Source organism: Bubalus bubalis, chromosome 6, assembly GCF_019923935.1.
Source record: "Bubalus bubalis isolate 160015118507 breed Murrah chromosome 6, NDDB_SH_1, whole genome shotgun sequence".
In the NCBI taxonomy this organism is placed as follows: Eukaryota; Metazoa; Chordata; class Mammalia; order Artiodactyla; family Bovidae; genus Bubalus; species Bubalus bubalis.
In genome coordinates this window covers 56,619,513-56,641,715 of record NC_059162.1, presented here as the reverse complement: position 1 = coordinate 56,641,715, position 22,203 = coordinate 56,619,513, and the positions used below count along the sequence as shown (strand labels likewise).

The window sequence follows — 22,203 nt, the reverse complement described above, 5'->3', positions numbered from 1 at the left end:
ATAAACTTATCCTGTGGATGACATGGAGACATTGACAGGATCTCAGTGGGAAATGGGGTTCTAATGCCTCCTTCAGTCTTTTCAATGTCCTGCTTGCAGCTGCCCCTCTTACTTCCCAGAAATGCAGCTGCTTGAGTGTCTTTTGGTCACTGTGCATGACACCTTACAAAATTATTTTATTCTGCAGCAGATCTTAGTTCTGGCAGATACTAGTGAATTTGGCTTTTATTTTTTAAATTTATTTTTCTTTTTATAGAATTATTGTTGCTGTACAATATTATATGTCACAGGTGTACAATATAGTGATTTACAATTTTTGAAGATCTATTTATAGCTATTGTAAACTATTGGCTATATTCCCCATATTGTACAATATATCCCTGTAGCTTATTTTACACCTAATAGTTTATACCTCTTAATCCCCTACGCTTATATTGTCCCTTCCCCCTTCACTCTCCCCACTGGAAACCACTAGTTTTTTCTCTTCACCTGTGAGTCTCTACAATCTGCTTCTTTTATGTTATATTCACATTTGTTATGCTTTTTAGATTCCACATATACGTGACATCATATAGTATTTGTCTTTCTCTGTCTAGCTTATTTCACTTAGCATAATGCCCTCCAAGTCTATACACATTGCTGTAAATGGCAAAATTTCTTTTTTTATATTTAAGTACTATTTTACTATATATATATATACACACACACACACACACACACACACACACAACAGAAGACTAGATATATATATATGTACATATGTACATCGCATTTTCTTTATCCGGTCACCTATTGATGGACACTTAAGTTGCTTCCATATCTTGGCAATCATAAATAATACTACTGTGAAGACTGTGGCGTATCTATTCAGGTGACTTTTTTGTTGTCGTTGTTCTGATATAGTTGTTTTTTTTTTTTAAACTTTACAATATTGTATTAGTTTTGCCAAATATCGAAATGAATCCGCCACAGGTATACATGTGTTCCCCAACCTGAACCCTCCTCCCTCCTCCCTCCCCATACCCTCCCTCTGGGTCGTCCCAGTGCACCAGCCCCAAGCATCCAGTATCGTGCATTGAACCTGGACTGGCGACTCGTTTCATACATGATATTATACATGTTTCAATGCCATTCTCCCAAATCTCCCCACCCTCTCCCTCTCCCACAGAGTCCATAAGACTGATCTATACATCAGTGTCTCTTTTGCTGTCTCGTACACAGGGTTATTGTTACCATCTACAGGTGACTTTTTAAATATATTTCTTTCTCTCTTTATTCTAAGTATTTTTTGCATCTATTGAGATGACCATATGGTTTTTATGCTTCAATTTGCTGATATGATGTATCACATTGGTTGATTGATTTTCAGATATTGAAAAATCCTTGTATCCCTGGGATGATCCCACTTGATCATGGTATGTAATCTTTTAATGTATTGTTGGATACAGATTGCTAGAATTTTGTTGAGGATTTTTGCATCCATGTTCATCAGTGACGTTGGCCTGTAATTGTGTGTGTGTGTGTGTTATCTCTGTCTGGTTTTGGTTTCAAGGTGATGGTGGCCTCATAAAATGAATTTGGAAGTTTTCCTTCCTCATGAATATTTAAAAAATGTTTTTTCAAGTGGCTTTTAAAAAGACATCCTCAAGATCACTTTCTGTTGGTAGGGTCTGTAGCAGTGGAGTTACTGATGCCTTTTCAGCTATTCTAGATTGCTGAAAGTTGCCCCATTTCCTCCAAATTATTTAAAACAAGAAATACCTAAAGGCATGGCAGGGTAAGTCCATGACTGATTACAGGCCCAGAGTTCTAGGAGAACATTGTTGGTACTTTGAGATAACTGTCCAGAAGCGCCTCACATTGTTGGTGCTTGGAAAGGCCTCACTGGTGTGGACTACTTTGCTGAGTTAGTAAAACTCTCTGATGATCATTCTAAAGACAGAGAACCCGCAAGAGAATATGACTCAATCCTAGTCACAAAACCCAAGATTTCAGCATCCCAAAGAAGCTTAAAGAAGGTGATGAACTCTAAATGTCAAGAAAGATCATCATGTATTAGGAAACAAGAAGACAGGTGAACTATTTTGGCAACAAACTCCAGATCAAATTAAAAGTCAACACTGTATTCCAGACAGAATCCAACATTTTATGTAGATGAACTCAAATATGTGGTAGAGGTCACCTTTGGCTTCTTGGTTATTTTATTCACTAATAACCATATAGAAAACAAAATCATGAATTGGAATACTCAACAATGAGTTTAAGAAATACAACCAGTCTACTGGCATGAAAACCTACTTGCTTGCAAAAATGGGGTGTTTTTGAAAAATTATGTCACTAGGATGAGCCACTTGGACCAGCTGTCCCAGATTAGAGACCCATACAGACCTCTATAGCTGAACAGTTTGTGTCCTGGGTCAGTACGTGGTCTTCTCTCATTTCCCATCTAGATCACATAGTGTGTGTGCATGCTAAGTTGCTACATTCATGTCTGATGGACTGTGGACTGCCAGGCTCCTCTTTCCATATGGATTCTCCAGGCAACAATACTGGAGTGGGTTGCCATGCCCTCCTCCAGGGGATCTTCCAGACCCAAATATCGAACCAGCATCTCTATGTCTCCTGCATTGGCAGGTGGGTTCTTTATCACTGGCACCACCTGGGAAGCCCAGAACACATAGATCTAACACCAAATGTTTTTCCAACACAGGCCAAGGTGCCAACTTACACATCACACACAGAGACTGCAGTTTGATATCAGGCATTGTAAGTGAGAATTATGGAGTACCCTTTAGAAATTAGGTAGCACTCTGATATAGCTAAGATTGGAAAAGACAACAGCAAGTAGTCAGGGCTGCAACCAAAATCATTCTCTTGTGGGTAGCTTTTTGTGAGCAAAAGCACCTGGTATGAATTGAATGTGGGAGAAGATTTACTAAGTGGTTTCTTCTTAACCTATTACATCTCCTGTTCGGTTTAATTCAAATGTTATAGATCTGCATAAAAATGGTTACATTTCCAAATGGCTAGAAGAACTGAGTGGAAAGTCCTCTAGGGGTCTCTGGGTTTCCAACCATGCCTCTGTTCCCTCCTTCACCCAATTGCTACTCTCTCCCCTGTAAAATCCCCTTTCAGTCCCTAGTAAATTGGACTCTTTAATCCCAGTATAATTTCCAGCCTGTTTCTATTAGAAGCTGGGTGTTTCCCACAGTGATTCACTTGGTTGCCCTGCCCAGAAGGGACCAAAGACATCAGCTACCACTGACTCTTGCTGATTGGACTGAAAGATTAACAGAAAGAGGCAATGAGTGCCGCTTGGTTTCATTAGACTGAAAGAAGCATGCTTTCCTGGGGGAGGAAAGGACAGTTTAAACATAGTGATAACATTGACCCAGATGGATTAGTTTTTTTTTTTAGCCTCAAATCTGACAGTTTTATCCATTTTTGAATTATAAAAAAAGAAGTAGAGACCTGAAGTTTTCACACCCAGCTGTGCTACCAACTTTAGGACATGGTTTTCTCTACCTGAAACATTATGCACAGTAGGATGATGCAGTGATCTCTGAGTTTTCTTTTACCTTGAAAATTCATGAAAAAGAAGCACATATGGCCACCCTGGATGGCAATATTGCTACTGTATGTTTTCTTTAAACAGAGTCTCAAATTCATTCAATATGAAGTAGATTAGTAATAGGAACCAGAGACTCTGAAGAGGCCACCCTCATATACAGGGAATTTACTGTCTTGCCCTGTGTATTTTGTGTTTATTTCTGCTGACTCCTAGGTGGGGGTTGATTCTAGGGAAGTAACATTTATTTGAATCCAAGTGGAGGGAGAAAGTTTCTCCCTCATCTCTCTTTCCCAAACAATCCAGCTTAGTTCATCATCTTGTGTTGACAATACTTATGAATGCTAATGAGCTCATAAATGCTAATTAATAACTCCATGTGCTTCTATTTATTGGCAAATATAGAGATCCAGGTGCAGTGTAGACCTGGCCCCAAACACAGTGCCTCTCTCTATCTCTGAGCTGAGAATAGGGATAGGATGATTCCTGCAGTGCTGCTGAAGTCGGGGGCCTTTACACATCTTTTAATACATGCAGGAACTATGATTAAAGTCTCACAGAATTATCAGCTTCTGATTTCCCATGGAGGAAAGAAACTGGGGTCAAATCCAGCGAATAGCAAGGCTAGGTTGGGCTCTCAATCTCTGGGGAGGGTCAAAGCTCAGTGGTGGACAGGGCACCCTCCCCAGCATGCCCTGAAGGCACTGCCACCTTGGCGCTGAGTGGGCGATGCTGAGAGCTCCACATGGAAGAACAGAGAGAAGGGCAATAGGTCTTTGGGGGCAGCACTCAGCACCTTTGTTCTCTTACAAATGCAGCTGCCCTGTCCCCTCAACACCAACTTTTGCTCCAAAATCCTCACAGTGCTATTGTGTAGTTACTATTTATTACTACTCCTATTTGAGCATATGGTAGACTGAGGCAGCAGGGTGGTATCACTTGGCCAAGCTCACACAATAAATCAGTAGCCAAGCTGGGATTTGAACACGGCCATCACCTTGAAGGGGGCTTCCCTGGTGGTTCAGATGGTAAAGAATCTGCCTGCAATGTGAGAGACTCAGGTTTGACATCTGAGATGGGAAGATCCCCTGGAGAAGGGAATGGGTACCCACTCCAGTATTCTTGCCTGGAGAATTCCATTGACAGAAGAGCCTGGTGGGCTACAGTCAGTGAGGTTGCAAAGAGTTGGACACGACTGAGCTACTAACATTTTCACTTTTACTTCATCATCTTGAAGGAAACCTGTTTCTAGACCGCAGCTTGGGGTGCAGCTCCCAGGGCTACTGGGGACTCGGATGCTGGGGGTAGTCCTCCTCAGGTGGCTCTGGAGTCAGGGCCCTGCTCCCTAGAGACCCTGCATCCCCTGCCTATTCAGGACCAGTTTTTTTTTCCAGCCTGAAGGGCTGGGGATTGGACCCACTTCCTCTTCCCAGACGTAATTGCTTTTGACCTCCAGAGCCTCTCCTGACTTGGGAACCATCCTTTCCCCTTCAGTGCTCCCCAGTCTTCTCCCTTCTCAGGGCCTGCTGGAGAGTCACTGTTGAATTGACTTGGGATCTCTGCCTCGTAGGGAGGAGCTGTGCCCACTCCAGGGGAGAGGAGCTGAAGCTGGACACCAACATCCTGATAGATCCAGGCTTCCCAGTGGTGTAAACTCATAGTGTAAGCTATGAGCTTCTCCAGAATAGTGGAACTTCTCTTTGTGAAGAAAGAGAAGACCTTTATAAACCCCACACTCTTTTCAAAGAGGCTTTCTGGGTGGCACGGCACAATCAAAAGCTTGAGAGGCAGCAGGAGAGTCACTAACTCTGACCCAGTGCAACGGGCTTTTGAAGGGTGGGGTGTGGGAGGCAGGAGAGGAAGTTCCCCAAAGCCCCTGACTCCATGGGTGTGATGAACACTTGGGTAGTTGACACCTCTGCTGCGGGGCTCCTGGTCCCCACTCCTGGCCCCATGGCGCTGGTGGGAGGGGGCCCCACCAGCCCCCAGTGGACTCTCCAGGGATAATTGCTCATGTCTGTTTCTTCTCTTTCCCAGGCCTTGGAGAGGAGTGTTCCAGGAAGGGACCTGCTACAGTATGATGACCTGCAAAGGCAGCCCTCCCACCTACATTTCAAACTCCAAGTCAGCCGTGTCAGTCTGAAGCAGGACTGAGGATGATAATGGGTCAAATGCAATTAGCATCTGAGAGCACTGTGCATTGCCATCTGATTTAATTTTTTGCCCATCAGATTCCAAGAATCTTAGTGCTTAAAAGCAACTAAACAATTGCTCTATTGTGCTGAAATAAAGCCCAGTTAATTCAAAAATCAATTGCACCACCAGGTGGGGAACACACTGGCCCCAAACAGATGGGGTCGAAAACTCCCCCAAAATGCAGTCTTGCTAAATTAAAAACTTGATCCAGGAGTGGAACAAATAGGGAGCCATGAATGGAATGGAGTCAGGTCCACTCAGGCGAATTCTTTCTTCTCCCCTTCTTTTTCCTGCCTTTTAAAAAAGAAAAACGCGCCATTCCATGTCTCTCAGTGTCAGCGTCTGTGCAGAGCTTAGCAGTTCAGTGTCTTGCTTTAATTAGTCTGAAAATTAAAGGGCAACTCTGGGCCAATGTGAGTGATTATGAAAATAAAATACATGTACATCCCATGCAATCCTCTCATTTAATTAATAGTCTTGTAAACTGTACAGCTCACTTTAAGGCGGTCTCGCAGTCTAACAAGTCCATTTAAATATCCACTTAATACTTAACAAAATGTGAGGGACATACCGTAGCATACGGTCCCTTCTCAAGTTTCACTGTCTGAAATTTTTCAAAGCTGACCCAAGTCAACCTGAAAAATGTTTAACACCCTAGGCTTGAACACAAGAAACTCTGTGATGAACAGACATTCAATTACATTTTTTAAAAGTGAGAAGCATTTTTGTAAAATAGAGACTCTGGAAACTAATTGGCAGCCACGAAACTTGTGAGCGAAGGCCAGATCTTGTGGGGAACTTTTACTACAGTAACACGACTCAAAGAAAATGTGAATAAAAGGCATCTTTGTTTCCCAGTCAAATTAGCTGATTAAGAAATAAAACATCTTAACGTGTTTTTAAATGTAGAATTAATTATTTATATGAAAAAATTAAAGGCAGGTTATGTGAAATTCTACTCTGTGTGTGAATTGAATGGGGCAGAAAGAGTAATCCTTATGGACTCGTCTTAGGTCATGAAGACAAAACTTAAGGAAAGCTGAATATTAAGAGCTTTGTCAGAAAAAAAATTGCATTCAGATCACAAGTTGTGCTTCCCATTTTGATTTTCAAAGTCCAGATTCGTTATGGTACACATGAAAAAATGTGATTCAGAACAAGAAAACTGCTTTGTAGAGGCTGTGTCCTGACAATTGAGGGGAAGAAGAAAACACAGCTACACAAAGAGCAATGCTTACTCCTGGGAGAATACAGGTCTTTTGCTGTAAGGAACCCAAAGAAGGATTCACAGGAAGAATTTGAACAGGCCGCTCTTTATTTTGCTAATGGGTGAGTTTGGAACTCAGGAAAACAAGAAAACCTAAGTTACTTGTTAGGCTCAGAAAAGAAGTAGGCAGGTGACCTTTGACATCTTAGGCCTCCTCGTCTCAGTCCAAGTCCTCTGGCCCTGACCTCTTAACATTCCAATATCCTGAAGCCAGGCCCTGCCTGAGCCAAGGTTGCAAATTATCTCTGAGATGTGGATAAACATCCACTGCGTCAGTGTTTTTCAAGGTGTGGTCTAGGGACCACCTGCATTGGGGTTACCTGGAGAATTTTCAGAAATATAGGTTCCTGGGCCCCAGGAATTACTGGACCAGAGAGGAATGAGGTTCAGAATTTTACCTTTTGAACACATTGCTCAGGACTCTAGAAGGATGCTGAAGTTTGAGAATCACTGTGCCAGAGGCCACTTAGAGACCAGAGGAGTAAACGTCCCGACATTTCTTTAATGGATTCCCTTTAGTGAAAGGCATTAACTAAAATGTGAAAGCCTGTCCACAAATCCTTCACTAAACAAAAAAAGTCCTCCAGCCATTTTCTCCATTTCTCATGGCATCTCTTCACAGAGGGAGTATAGGAAGGCTTTGTCCTTTAAAATAAGTTCAGTGAGTACTTGAAAAGTCGTTTGGCAGGAGATGAGGGATGAGACAAAGGGGGAAGATTAATGACGAACAGAATCAGAGTCCTTGCTAAAATAAAAATGGATTCACACCCAACTTCTTATGAAGGCTAAGACATATGGCAGCTCATGTGGGAAGCGAGCGTGTTTAGTAGAAAGAGGTCCTGCTGCAGAGCTGTGTGATATAGGGGACAGCTTTCTCAGCCAAAAACAGAACATCACATGCTCTGGGAGATGCACCATCTCTCTGATGTGATGAGAGGCTGACTTTCTAAAACTTGAGCAAACTCTGCCCGAATGGCTTTAATAAGTTTAATGAGCTTCTCAGAGTTGAGATGATCAGGTTTTGGGGTTTAGATCTTGGGTTTGCTCTTATCTTCATGCGTGGCCTGACAGCCAATCATTTTCTGTGACTGTTTATGGAAGCCACTGATAGTTGAAGTTTCCTCATTTGTAAAGTGGAAGTCACAATCCTCCATCATTTCTGAGAACTGGGAGGAGGAAAGTGCTGGCCACTAGGAATCGTGTCTGAGTTTCAGCTACAAACCATGGACTTTAGAGAGATTTTAGCAGGAAAATGCCAGGACATACCTGGAGGATGTTTTTGTTTCCCTTTTTGTTTTTTAAAGGGAGAAGGAGCAATCATTTGTACTTTGTGACCTGTTATGCACCAACCTTAAAGCAACAAGGGCTGTACCCCATTACTAGGGCTCATTCAAAGTTATAAATGCACAGATATACAAAGGATATTTACAAATATGGCTTATTATGCTTACAGTAGCAACAACAGGAGTTCAGTTTTAGTCCGTGGAAAATTGCTGCTTAATAAGAACTTTCCCAAACCCATGTCCCCTTTGAGATAAAAATTTCCACACTAAGTTTCATCGCCCTACTAGAATTTCCTTTGGAATGTTTGTGCTAAATTCCTTTCTCCCTGATTGAAATATACAACACAAAATCTAGCTTCAAGACTTAAAAAGTAATGCACTGAAATGCACAGATACATAGAGACAGTGGGCTGAGGGAAGCAGCCTAGAGTTGGGGAAATGAATTAAACTCCCCAATAATTAAGAAATGATTTACTTGGCACATTCAGAATTTGGATTGCTTGAACAGTAGGGCAGTGTATAACTTCATTATGTGCCATGGGCAACCCCAGCACCAACTCAGTTTTGCTGCAAGAAGCCTTTTTTATTTTTTCGGTATTTCCTGACTTGGTATGTGCAGTTGTGAACTTAATTAACACACTAGTGATTCTGCACCCTCAGGGAAAAATGGTAAATTTTGTAAAATATAAACACAGAAAAAAAGAGAAAGTTTCTTTCCTTTCTGTTCATAGTTGTTTTTATTCCTTCTTTTATGTTATGCATTAGGAAAACATGAAAGGCACACGCTTTATAGAGCCCAGTTCTGGACCCCACTAAGGCATGATATTTAGGAACTCCTCTAAATCACTCTTGTATAGTACAGACCAGTGGTCCCCAACCTTTTTGGCACCAGGGACCAATTTCATGGAAGACATTTTTCCCGTAGACTGGAGGAGAAGGGATGGTTTCAGGATGATTCAAGCGCATTACATTTATCTTGCACTTTATTTCTATGATTGTTATAGCTCCACCTCAGATCATCAGGCATTGGATCCCAGAAGCTGGGGACCCCTGTTATGGACCATCCTAGCTGCTTTTGGATGAGAGAAAGCAGGGTTAATAGGTAGCAAAAATTAGCTCTTTCGATGATAGCATTGCATCTTATATGCCTTTTTTTTTTTTTTAATATTGCTCTCATATGGAAGTAGCTTGAACAATTCCCTTTTGAATCAGGCCCTATAAATTTGATCAATATCATTATTTTCTTGAGGCAAGTTTAAACCAATAAAGTTGTCCAGCTTTGTCCCTCTTCTCTCCCACTCACCCTCTTAAAAAAACCAGGGAGAGTCACAACTTTGGCGTGGAGCTTGAGTGTGAAGCTCTGGTACAGAAAAGATCTATGAAAAGATGACATTTATAGATGAGTATATATATTTAATTTCTTGTGTGTGAGTGTGTATGTAGATATATTTCTGCTTCTGTTCATCGAGAATACAACATCATAATTCAGGACATTTTGCTTTATCCAATGAAGAGTTTTTTTCAGCTCTCTTTAATTGGTAATTTAATTACAGAGCTAATTAGGAACAGAGTGGGTGTTGGGATTACAATGAGTGTCTTTAACTGGAAATTCTTACTGCTTACAAAGCAAGGAAGTTTTTAAATTATGGAACACCTAAATAATGGACTAATAAGTCAGTAAATACAACAGGATGAGGACAGATCATTCACATACCTGTCAATTGGCAAAGCTGAATGGTGTGACCTCTCTCACTAAGTAATGATGACTGCCTTTCCGGCCTCTTGGGGGTTCTATGCTGAAGCCCCAGAGAAATTGCTTGGGAAACTCCAGGGCTTGAATTCCCCAGGCCAGACCTTCAGAAGAAGGTGTTGCAGCTGACAGATATTGGGGAGGAAATATGGTCCAATACTTAAGGGGAAGAGGAATTTTATTACTAGCCTCTGCTTCTCACCTGTTCATAGAGGAAAGAAAAGGAAGTTTCTGTTTCTGCCTCAGTTTTCCTACTCCTCTGCCCATTGCAACTGACACCTGTGTTCCAGGGCAGCATGGTAGCATTTGGAGGTAGTTGAAGCATGGCCTGGGGCACAGGGGTTTTTAGCACAGACCAGGTGGCCCTTTGGGTCTGGTCTTGGGTTCATGAGACAGAGAGGGCTGTAGCTGAGTGATTTAAATCTATGCCCTGCCTGTCCCACCCATGAAATGAGTCGCTATGAGGGCTGAGCTTGGTGTGAGTCCAGGGTGGGGAATAACTAATAATTGAACCAGAACAGAGACTCTGTATTTGGAAAAGCCTTGTTGCTGATCTGTTTAGGGGAAACAATCATTTGTTCATTCATCAAACATTTAGGAATGATGTGTGGGTGGCTACTACCCTGTAAAGAAGCCTCACACAAAGTAAAAACACCAAATGTAAATACACTGTCTCTTTGAATGCAAAATATAGAGAGTTCCCTACAGGACAAATTTCACAAATGTCTCAAAAAAAAAAAAAAAAAAAAAAAGCCTAGATCAGAATTTCATCTCCTGGGCCTCCTTATTGGGAAGGTTCCATATGGAAAGGTGGGGAGCCAGAAAGGCCACAAGTCTGTGGGGAAAATGCTAAAGGCAATCCAGGTCCAAAGGATAATTTGGATGGATTACAGATTCACAGCTCTCTGCAATATCTGCACGGGAAGGTGTGTGTGTGACAGGGAGAAAGGAAGAACAAGAGATAACTGGGGCTAAATCCACAGATAATCCTAAACCTGGTTTCAGCCAACAGCCTGACTCAGGTTCGTTTTCCCCCAAACTCTGGACCAGAATTACTGTCGTGAACTAAATTGATTTGAGCTTTGCTGGTTTCCTTCTGCTGCAAGTGACATGGCCAAGAAAGGCCTCAGTGGGCCAGGTCAGGAAGAGGCGCACACAAACTAAGGGCTCTGACCGGTCCACAAACCGGCTGTGACACGGCCCTCCTCCACTCCCCAGCAAAGAGCAGCTTGAAAATGAAGGCAGGACTATTTAATTTTAAATATGCCCTTTTTGAACTAATAAAATCATTGAGAAGCTGACCCTTCCCTAGGTCTTAGTTAGTAAGTTAAGTCGCTCAGTCGTGTCCGACTCGTCGCGACCCCATGGACGGTAGCCTACCAGTCTCGTCTATCCATGGGATTTTCCAGGCAAAAGTACTGGAGTGGGTTGCCATTTCCTTCCCTAGGTTTTGGCAACGCTAAATTTTTTTTAATAAAATTTTAAATTGGAGGATAATTTCTCTACAATGTTGTGTTGGTTTCTTTCATATAAAAACATGAATCGCCATAGGTATACATATGTTACATATGTCCCCTCCCTCCTGAATCTCCCTCCCACTCCTCTAGGTTGTCACAGAACACTGGGTTGAGCTTCCTGTTATACAGCAGCTTCCCATATGAAGGAGTACTTCTATAAGCCCAAGGTTTTAGAACTATGGTCAGTTTCTCCTCATTCCCCCAAAGAAAGAACTTCCTGACTTTTTTTTTTTTTTTTTTACACTCTCACCCTAAATAACTCTTTTTGTGCTAAAGCTTCCACATGTTGGGCTAAGAAGGACAGATTCCTTATAATTTTATTTGTTTGTTCTCTGCCTTGCTTCAAAAATGATTTAGGCTGAGATGTCTCATGCTATCCAGCCCAAAGGAAAGGAGATTATGACCACCCAAATGGACAGAGGCTCAAAAGAAATAAATCAAAAAAGGTTCACCCTTAAATATTATCTTTTCATTAAATTATTTAGTTCACAGTTTCATCAGAACATTCTTTCATTTATTTAATAAATCCACCAATATCTATTGAGGACTTATGATGGGTAAGGGTCATATAATTTTAATCCAGACCCAATTCTTTCTGAGTTTCTAGTTAGACTGGAGAGGTGGTGTGTGCACAAATATTATGTTACTTGACAGAGGATAATAAATTCCATGTGTGAATGGCAGAGTCAGGAGAAAGCAAGCTGTCTTGCAGCTGAGCTAATCAAGAAAGTCTTCATGGAAGGAGAGGGTGGGGCTCAGGTTGGGTCATAGGTTAGGGAGGAATCTGATAGACAGGGTTGAGGGCAGGGCATTCCGGACAGGGGCTTATATTTACTAAACACTTACTTTTTGCCAAGAACTTTATATACATCCAACTCATTTAATTTTCACTAAGACCCAAAGAAGAATGATTATTTTCCCCCAGTGCAAATTGTAACAATAATCAAGCTTTGTTAGGCATTTAGTATGTGTCAGGCATTTTGGCTAAGTGGTTTACATGAATGGATTAAGTCTTTTAATCATCAAAGCAGCTCTTTGAAGAGGGTACTGTTATTTTTATTATTCTCATTTTACAGATGAGGACGTCAAGGTACAGAGAGGTATATAACTTGCCCAAGTTTACCCAGCAAGTGAGGGGCAGAGCTGTAGCTCCAGGGCCCTCCTTCACTTTTAATTCTGCCCTCCTATTTCCCATAGGAAAAGCCACAGAAGCAGGACGACCTAATGAAAATGTCTAAGAATTCACTATTGACATTTGTTGAGAATATGTTTGCAAAACTCACACAAATTGAAACATTTTAATAGTGACCGACCTAGGAAAACATTTAAATTTTATGCTTAAAAACCCATGTTGAAACAGAGGTAAATGATAATTTTCAACTCATGACTTCTTGTCTCTGCTGAGTTACAGAGCTGTGGTGAGTAGTGGAAGCTCTGGAGATGGGGGTGGAGGAAGCGGGGAGAAGAGAAAGGGTAGGTGTAGGGGAGATGTTCAAGCAGCATGTCTCTAGTGAGCACTGACCTTGTTCAGATTATTTGAGGAAGTCTTTTTGCTGAATATGTTGATGCAGAAGGGGTGGAACTGGATGGTCAGAGGAGTGTGTCTGGCCATGTTGCCTCCAGAATGGAGCTTGTAATGTCTACAGCTACCTGGGTCACTCCTCAGATTTCAATCCTGTACAAATGATCTTGATAGCTCATTTGTTCTAAGAGTTACGTGAGAGGTAAAGGATTCAAATAGCACCCTTAAAGGGTAAATGTTATTTGTAATTTTGTCTAAGGTCCTTGCCTAGCGTTCTATAGCTTTCAAAGAGCCCTTGGGCTCTGTCACTGGATCCCACAGACTTAGCAGAGAGAACAGGGCAATTGATAGGTAAGGAAATGAGGCTGAGAAACTTAAGTCAGTGGACTAAGGACACAGGTCTCAGGATTGGGCCCGGCACTCTGCCTCTGGTACAGACTCTTTCTGTGATGGTCACTATGTTCAGTGAGCTCCCCCCTCATTTCTGATGGAACAGGGCCTGGGTGATCAAGATGGGGACAAGTAGGGAGTTTAAACTTGACAAAAGCTGAAATTCTGGGGGAGAAAAATGGCCAGCCTCCTCCAGGTGGAGAAGGAGAGGGAGACTAGATCAATAGAAAGAATTCAAAACAGAGAGTAGCTTCATTTTTTTCTTTTCTTAAATGGGGAAATATCATATTCAAAGTCTTGGAGAGAAAACCCTAAACAGAATCCCTGAATCCAAGATCTTAATCACCTTGGAGGGAAGGAATCTCAGTGGAAAAGGAAACTAGCATCTGTGTGTTCATTGGACAAACCTTTCACAGACAATGCTCTGGAACCAGACACCGAGATGAACGAATGTCTTATTCTTTTCAGAAGCTATGGTGAGAGTGAGGGTGGGTAGAGAGACAAGGGACAGCACAGAACAGACTAGAGGAACTCTGTGAAGGAGCCAGGAGAGGACAGAGGAAGGGCACCAGCTACTCCAGTGGACCAACCCTGTGCCAGCATTTTCTAGACGCCTTTATGTAGGATACTTCAGAGCAGCCTCACATCCTGTGATAAAGGCATCACCACCCAATCTTCAGAAGAGAAAATGAGGCTTACTGAGGCTGAGAAACTTGCTTCAGACGACATGATGATAAAGGGGAGAGGAAGATTCAAACACATGTTTGATTGACTCCAAAGCTTACACTGTTAAAACATCCACATTCTGAGTGAGCCAAGCGATGGTCATTTTTAGCTATTCCACCTGTGAATAGTGTGACCTATTTTCTCCGTGTCTAGGGAGAACAGAAATGGCATAGGAGTGGGCTTTGGGTCAAAGGTGAGCAGATGCATGGCAGAATGGAAGTTTCCTTGCATTCCTTCCATTGCATGGAAGTTCTGACAACTAACTAGTATATTTTGCTGATCTTTGAGCCCAAATCTCTGAGTGGCAAACCAAGAGTCCCAGAAAAAAGAACTCACTGCTGTGCGGAGCCATGCTATCTTTCTACCCCTGCTCAGCTTTTTAAATACTCCCTTAAGGGGATCTATTGACCTGAGTATTTTAAAAAGAAAAACGTTCATTGGCTTGGTGACCTTCACAGACAGGACATGAACAGTTGTGTCCCAGTTGTTTTCCAGGAGGCCTGTGTTGGGCAGGCCGTGTGTTTCCTGGGCTTACCCTGCACCCAGCATCTGGAGGCCCATGGTTGGGGCGGCAGTGTGCAGAGAAACGGCTAACAGACACCTGGCTGCCTGAGCCTGGGCACTGCGGGGGTTAACTTCAAAACGGCTTCCCACCCTTGGATAATTATTTTGTCAGAAATGAAACCACTGGTGTTCTCTGGCCTCATTTTGATACCTGCCATCCTTCCTTTCCCTCTTTGGAGTCCTATAGTAATGTCATTAAAGTCCCCGGAAAATGTCAGCCGAAACCAAGGTTTCTGTCGGTTATAACCTATGAAAAATGTATTGGATTTAATATGTTTGGTTTGGGAAATCAGTTTTTGTCCACTATAACCAATTGTCCATAATAGCCATGTCTGTTGTAAGTGGCATGCACTGTAATAACCCTCATATAAAGGGTAAAATGAAAGACAAACCGTTTCAGATGGTAGCTGGAGCCGTATCAATATAGATCACTGCCTACGTATATCAAATGATTGATGGCCATTTTTAAGGCTTTTTCAATTCAATGCCAGTGCTGTCTAACGGCAGTAAAGCACACAGTATTTGCTGATACCCTTCCTGATAAACCGGCTGGTTGCAAGTGAGAACAACTTAAGGAGTGAAAAGGCACTGGGAGCCATCTCTTTCAAATGATCCGTTTTCAATGTCCTGGTGGGAGGACAGTCCTCACTGCAGGAGATGCCGTAGGCTGGAAGCAGGCAGCGGATCGGCAGCAGGACACCTGTGCCCGGGTCCCGGAAAGCGGGCCATCTCCCCAAAGCTGTCCTTGCAGCTGGTAAGGAGGTCAGGAGAAGGTAAGATGTGACTTTGAGGGAGAGGACCATTTTGGCTTCCTTTGCCTAAGGATGGCAAACACATGTGTACTGTGCGGAGCTTTTTTATTTGTTTATTTATTTAATCCTCAGATAAATCCCATGATGTCTGAACTCCCGTTAGTCCCATTTTTACAGTTGGGGAAGTGGAGGCACACAGAGGCTAAGTCCCTTGCCCAGGATAGCAGTTAGTGAGCGACTGAGCTCAGAATCACACCAGGTCCCCTGGATCTGGAGTCTGAGCATTTTAGCCTTAGGCTGTTCCATCTTTCAGATCACAGAAGTGTATATGAGCTCCCTTATACGTGGAACCTAAGATAGCCAAACTCATAGAAGCATGGGAGTTATCAGGGGCTGGGGGTAGGAGACACAAGGAGGTGATAATCTAAGAGTCTAGAGTTTCAGTTATGCAAGATATATACGTTCTGGAGACCTACTATACAGCATAGCACCCGTAGCTCTCAATACTGCATTGTAGACTGAACTCTTGCTAAGAGGGTAGATTACATGGTAAATGTTCTTGCCACCCACAGACAAAATACTAAGAACAATACAATGACGACTACTAATATTATTACTACTACTAATGGGTGCAGGAGAAAATTCAGGACATAATGGATTAATCTATGACCTAGATAGTGGTGATGGTTTTACAGGTCTTCACTTATCTCCAAACCCACTGAGTTGGTATATATTAAATGTGTGCAGACTTTTACATGTCAGGCTTACTTTAACAGAGTGTTTTTTTTTTTAAAGTGTGTGGATATTTAACTGTGATTTCTTGGGGTAAATGTTGAAATCTCAAGAGGCTATTTGTTGCTGACATCCATGCCCACAAGTACCTGCTAATACCCTCATCTTGGTGGAGATGCCTTCACTTTTCTTCCAAGCCCTTCCTCAGTGCCAGCTGACAATCTCACTCTCCCCCGTGATCATGCACCAAATGTGACTGTTCAGACCAGGCACACATGCCCCCCCACACACATGCCCTCACACACACATCCTCTCAACCACATGCCCACAGGAACCTGCCCCTCTCCTGCACGATGTATTCATATTTACTGTAAACAATTATTTGCATAATTGCCTTTGAATGTAAGTCTCTCAGAACAGCCCATACACTCCTGGAGGCAGAGATCATTTGTCTCATTCATGGCTGCCCCTCCGTTATAGCTTGACAATGAGCTTGGCACACAGGAGGGCTCAAGAACTGGTAAAGAATCAGTAACATGAGTGAAATTCTGGAAACTTCTGAATTTCAGTAATTCAGAAATTCAATTCAAAATTCTGAAATTCAGTACTGGAAGGAAAGAAGATATTTTATCTGTCCTTCCTGTCCTTTATCCAGAATGAGAAATGTGATAAATCCTTATCGAAAGGATTAGTTTCCTTAAAATATCCATGCCTTTGTTAAGGAAATGAAACTTCACAAATGCCAGAACTCGCCAACATAAAATGAGTGCAACTTTCAAAAGTATCTGAATTCCAGATACACTTGCACACACACGCATGTTCACACGCACCCAGCGTGTACCCCGTTAAACCCACCATGCCCACACAGCTGCTTTCACGTCCTCTGTGAAGCTTCCTTCCTCCTGGGGAGCAGGCATCAAACGGGTTACCCCCGTGTCTCCGAGGAATCCTACTGACATTCACTTGCTTTGGGAACACATGCGGACACTCACAGTTTAGCACATGGGCCCTGTCTTTTCAGCTGTCTTTTAATCTTTGATAAATTGAACAAGCGTGGAGAACTTGTCGGTGACAACCAGCTCGGCTAAGACTGCAGGGATGAAAACCATGTCAGTGGAGTCCCTGAAAGTCCTCCAGTGTGCTTGAAGCATATAAAGAGAACCCTTGATCCCGGCTATCAAAGGGTGCAGAAAGATCAAGAAGAATCAAAGCTGATGGTGTGCCAGAAAACACCTGCAACAGAAGGTCATTACTTCCCCTCGTTAAAACAGCCTCAGTTCTGGGGCCTGATCTGAAGCTTAATTGAAATGTTTCAAACAGTGGATTATAACGAAGATGAGGCATCCCCTGTCCATTTCATGACCTTTTCTAAGAAAGGCAGATTGGTAATAAGGCAAAAAAACCCTGAGCGATTGCCTGAAGACAGCCAAGCCTCTTAATGATATGAGCTGCAACACCTTTCTTGGGAAGGAGGACCTGCCCAGGGTGTGGAGCCAAGGAAGCCTTCACGAGAGGGCAAGAGGACATGGGCCTTGGCCTCCCAGACACTCCCCTGGATCTGCTTCCCCATCCCCATTTCTGTGACCTTCCCTTTTCTGAACAAGAACAGGGGGATACCAGATGCAATACTACCTCTGGGATAATAATCGTCCGTTGTTCCAAACGTTATTCTTGCGGTGTAGAGGGTCCATCACCCCATCACGCTCCTTTCGTAATCTTTCTATCTAGCTTGTGTCATCACACATGACCCCGTTGATAGTGGAAGATGAGGAAGGCCCTCCAGGTCCGCAGAGGATGGGACTGTAGCAGGAGGGGACGCTGGCAGGAGATAACTCAACTCAGACCTTATCAATTTTTCTGTATCCTGAAAAAAAAAATCACAATGCTGCTGCCACTTATGCTTTTCACATGATAATAAATTGCAAGTCACATTTTGCCCAGAGATTTAAATGCCGTCTGGCTCTCTTCCCCTTTTTTGGGTGTGATTATCTGCCCTGGCAATGAAGTCCACGTCTGAAGTCCTGTGATTATCTCAACCTCCAGCTGGCGCATTGTGAAAGTCACTGTTTTGGGGATATTGTTGCAGCTGTAGATAGGAAAGCTTTACAGAAGTTTCTAATCCTATATTCATCTCTGCTTTGGACTCACCTGTCCTAACCTGCAGGGTTTCAGTTTCTTAGGTGATTGCTCAGATGCTTCTCTTTGGGAACCCTCTAAGACCTTGTTCTGCAAAGTCTGATCCACAGCATCAGTACGTGTTAGAAATGCAGAGTCCCAGGTCCCACCCTAGACCTGCTGATCAGATCAATGGCTTAACCAGATCCCCAGGTGATTCAGATGCAGATTAAGGTTTGATAAAGATCTTAGGAAGAAGGCTTCCCAGGTGGCGCAGTGGTAAAGAATCTGCCTGCCAATGCAGAAGGCACAAGAGACGGTTTTGATCCCTGGGTCCAGAATCATCCCCAAGAGAAGGAAATGGCAACCTGCTTCAGTATTCTTGCCTGGAAAATTCCATGGACAGAGAAGCTTGGTGGGCTACTGTCCATGGGGCTGCAAAGAGTCAGATACAACTAAACATACAGAGACTTCACTTTAGGAAGGAGAAACTTTCTTGGTTGGGTGGGTTTGAAAAATCATGCTGAACATTCCTGGGCACAGAACACCTCTCTAAGATGAGATTTAGTTAACCCAGTGCTGAGTGGGCCCAGAGGGATGCTCTGTTTCTCTCATACAGTTCTAATGAGAAAGGGTTAATAAGTTCTTCAACAGCTGGAGCTATTTTGCAATCAAGGACCAACATAAAAAGACAGCAGGCCAGGCACAAAGGCCAGCCTGCCAGAGCTGTTGGATTAGAGCTCCTGAGAGAGCCTCAGAGAAAGTCCTAGTCGTGACTTCTGACTTTATTAAACTTTGTGTGGTGGCAAAGTTTGTTTGAACTTCACTAAATCCTCCAAATAAAAGACTAGCTTCGACCATCTGGTTCTCTAGGATGAAATAATGTAATTCAGGACAGGCAATTATCAATAATTGTTTTAGGACAGTTAAGAATGGAAACTCTTAGTCCCACCTGCTCTGTTTCCCTCTTGAAAGTATTTTTTCCACTAAACCTTTTGAGTGGAAAGTTGAACCAGGAAAGTTTTTTTATATCTTGCTTTGGGTGTTGATTCTATCTCATTTAATCCTAGTATAACTTTGCCTTGAGAATGCAAAATTTGCTCCCCCTGAACAAATATACAATCTACTTAGTTTTTTTTTTGACTTTGCTTTCATTATTGTCTACATTTATGTTGTCTTTAAATTGGTCCTTCATTCTTTTCTTCCTAACTTTCAGTCCCATGATATTTTGGGGTTCTCTTCATCATATGCAACACTTTTCCCAAAACATTTTCCTATTTTTTTTTTCCTATTAGCTTTCCAAATCAGATATACTGAAAAAGCATTTACTGAAATGTCCAAAAGGACTCTTCTATTGAGATATATCCTAATGTTATTTTATATAATTTTGTAAACAAGAAACCCAATTTTCAATCTGTAGCCCTTACTTCCCCAGACTCCAGAGTTTTGGGGTTACTTTCTCAGGTACATCTTCTCTGGAGGTTTTCTATGACTATGAGTAAGAACAGAGCCTTATTTTGAGCTCTAAGTTCAGAGTTCCTGGATGATCTCAGGGGAAATCCTGTCATCTGCCAAGTGCATTTTTCTTACCTGAAAAGTGAGGCAAGTGCCATCTCCTTATCTTCAGGAAAGTGAGAAGGCTAATGAGGAGGCAATGAAGTCTTCAAGCTTGTTCTCTACAGAGACAAGTGCCCTGAACCTAACCTGCTTCCTGTAGAATCCACACTACCCTTTGTGATCCATCTCCCCTATCTCATCAGCTGGTCTCACTGAACCAGGCGCCTGAATACCGCAGGCTGTTTCAGCCCTGTCTGTGAGTACTCTTCCTTCTGTGGGATAAGCTTTCCCCCTTGCCTGCACTAGACCACTTTCAACGTTTCCTGTCAACATCCCCTTTTTTGAGCAGCCCTCCCTGGTTTTCCCCAGGTCAAGTTCATTACCCTTTCTTTGGTAACCCCCACTGTCCACTGTACATTTCTTCATCACTGAATCTATCACCTATATTGTATAATTACCTACATTGTGCGTTTTTTTCCAAAGGTATTTCTCTGCCTTCTCAACTGAACATGAGCTTTTAGAGTCAAATATTGTGACTAATTCATGGCTGTGTTCTCAGGACCTGGTTTGGCAGTTTGGCAAATGATTATAGAATAAACGAATGCATGGCCTTCTAGACCAGGCTGCATCTGATTACTATAAAGAGAGTTTTGTATAGGACTCTTTGGTTGCAAGCAACAGAAACAAACTTGAACCTCATTATGCAAAAATGAGAGAATTTGTTATGAGTTCCAGGATGTCTCATGGAACCCAAGTGTAGGAATGCAGCCAGACTCTAGGACAAGAATGGAACTAGATACTTTTTTTTTTTTTTTTCAAAGAACCTATTTTCCATCAAGTGAATTTCCATTTTAAGAATTTGTGAAAAAACAATTTAAGACCACTTAGCAATTTTTCCTACCCATTCAGTGGCCTGAGCAGTGGGAGCTGCAGACCAGTCTGCAGTGGCAGGCTGAACACACCAGTCTGCAGCGAGGAACTACTGAATAGGTGCAGAAGACACCTGCAAGCCTTCAGACCAGTCCACCACCTCAGGCTGAGCAGCAGTGAACTCTGGAGCTGGAGTGGGACATTCACCCTGAAGTTCCTCCTTGGTCACAGCCTTCTCAGCTGTCTCCTGCTCTTCCTTTTCAGTCTGCTCAGGATCTCTGTAGAAGCAGAGATCAGGCATGACCTCCCATGGGTGTTCACAGAAGATGGCACCCACACATGTGCAGGACTTCCCAAATGAGCATCTACCACATCAGACCCACTGAGTGAGCTCCCTTCCTAGGATCTTACAACAGGGTACATCAAGTTAGTCTGAAAACAGAAGGACCAAGTAATGCCTGAGAAGAGTAAGAAATACTGGGGAAAAGCAGAAGAAAGCACAGGCTATTTTTTAAATGTCTTCATCTCTCCTTAAAGCTCTCATATGTTAAAATTATACTTTTATAGCAAGTATTACTATCAAACTCCATTCTTTAGGCCAGAGACCCTTGAGGTGCTAGAGAAAAACTTGCTCCTCGTTTAGCACACTACCTATACTTGTGAGTTCATCGGCCAGTGGCTTCAACGCTGAGCTCTAACAATGTGCAGATGGAGCTAGAAACTTAAAAAGGTAGCTTTATTTCTCATTTTTGCTCCTATGTATTCATTTGCCACCTCCTTCTCCTCCTCTTCCTTTCTCTCTCTTTCTTTCCCTCTTTCTCTCTCCCTCTCCCACAGACTCCCTATGGGTTTCTTGTTTTCTCAGATCACATGAAGAAACTATGTGTTATATGTCTAGGCACCTATGCTGCTGCTGCTGCTGCTAAGTCACTTCAGTCATGTCCGACTCTGTGCGACCCCATAGATGGCAGCCCACCAGGCTCCCCCATCCCTGGGATTCTCCAGGCAAGAACACTGGAGTGGGTTGCCATTTCCTTCTCCAATGCAGAAAAGTGAAAAATGAAAGTGAAGTCGCTCAGTCATGTCCGACTCTTAGCGACCCCATGGACTGCAGCCTACCAGGCTCCTCCATCCATGGGATTTTCCAGGCAAGAGTACTGGAGTGGGGTGCCATTGCCTTCTCCGTAGGCACCTATAGAGTCTAATAAATATTCTCCTGGTTTCAGCTCCAAATACCCAGTAAGAGTACCTGGTTGACCCAACTGGGGTCAAATGTGTACCTATGGACTAATCATCTATAGCCAGGAACAGCAGAAATTCCCAGAAAATAGGGCAAAAGTAGACACCTCCAAATGTGTCCATGAAAATGATATAATCAGCTAGCGATTTAAATG

The 22,203-nt window shown here is 42.7% G+C and overlaps 1 non-coding gene across 1 annotated transcript; it reads right to left on the bottom strand.

Annotated features, from left to right (window-relative positions):
• Positions 1-21,368: 21,368 nt before the first annotated feature.
• On the bottom strand, positions 21,369-21,518 carry LOC112585846. The gene has a single exon (XR_003110424.1). It is a non-coding gene; the product is annotated as a small nucleolar RNA SNORA62/SNORA6 family (small nucleolar RNA).
• Between the last annotated feature and the right edge of the window lie 685 nt (positions 21,519-22,203).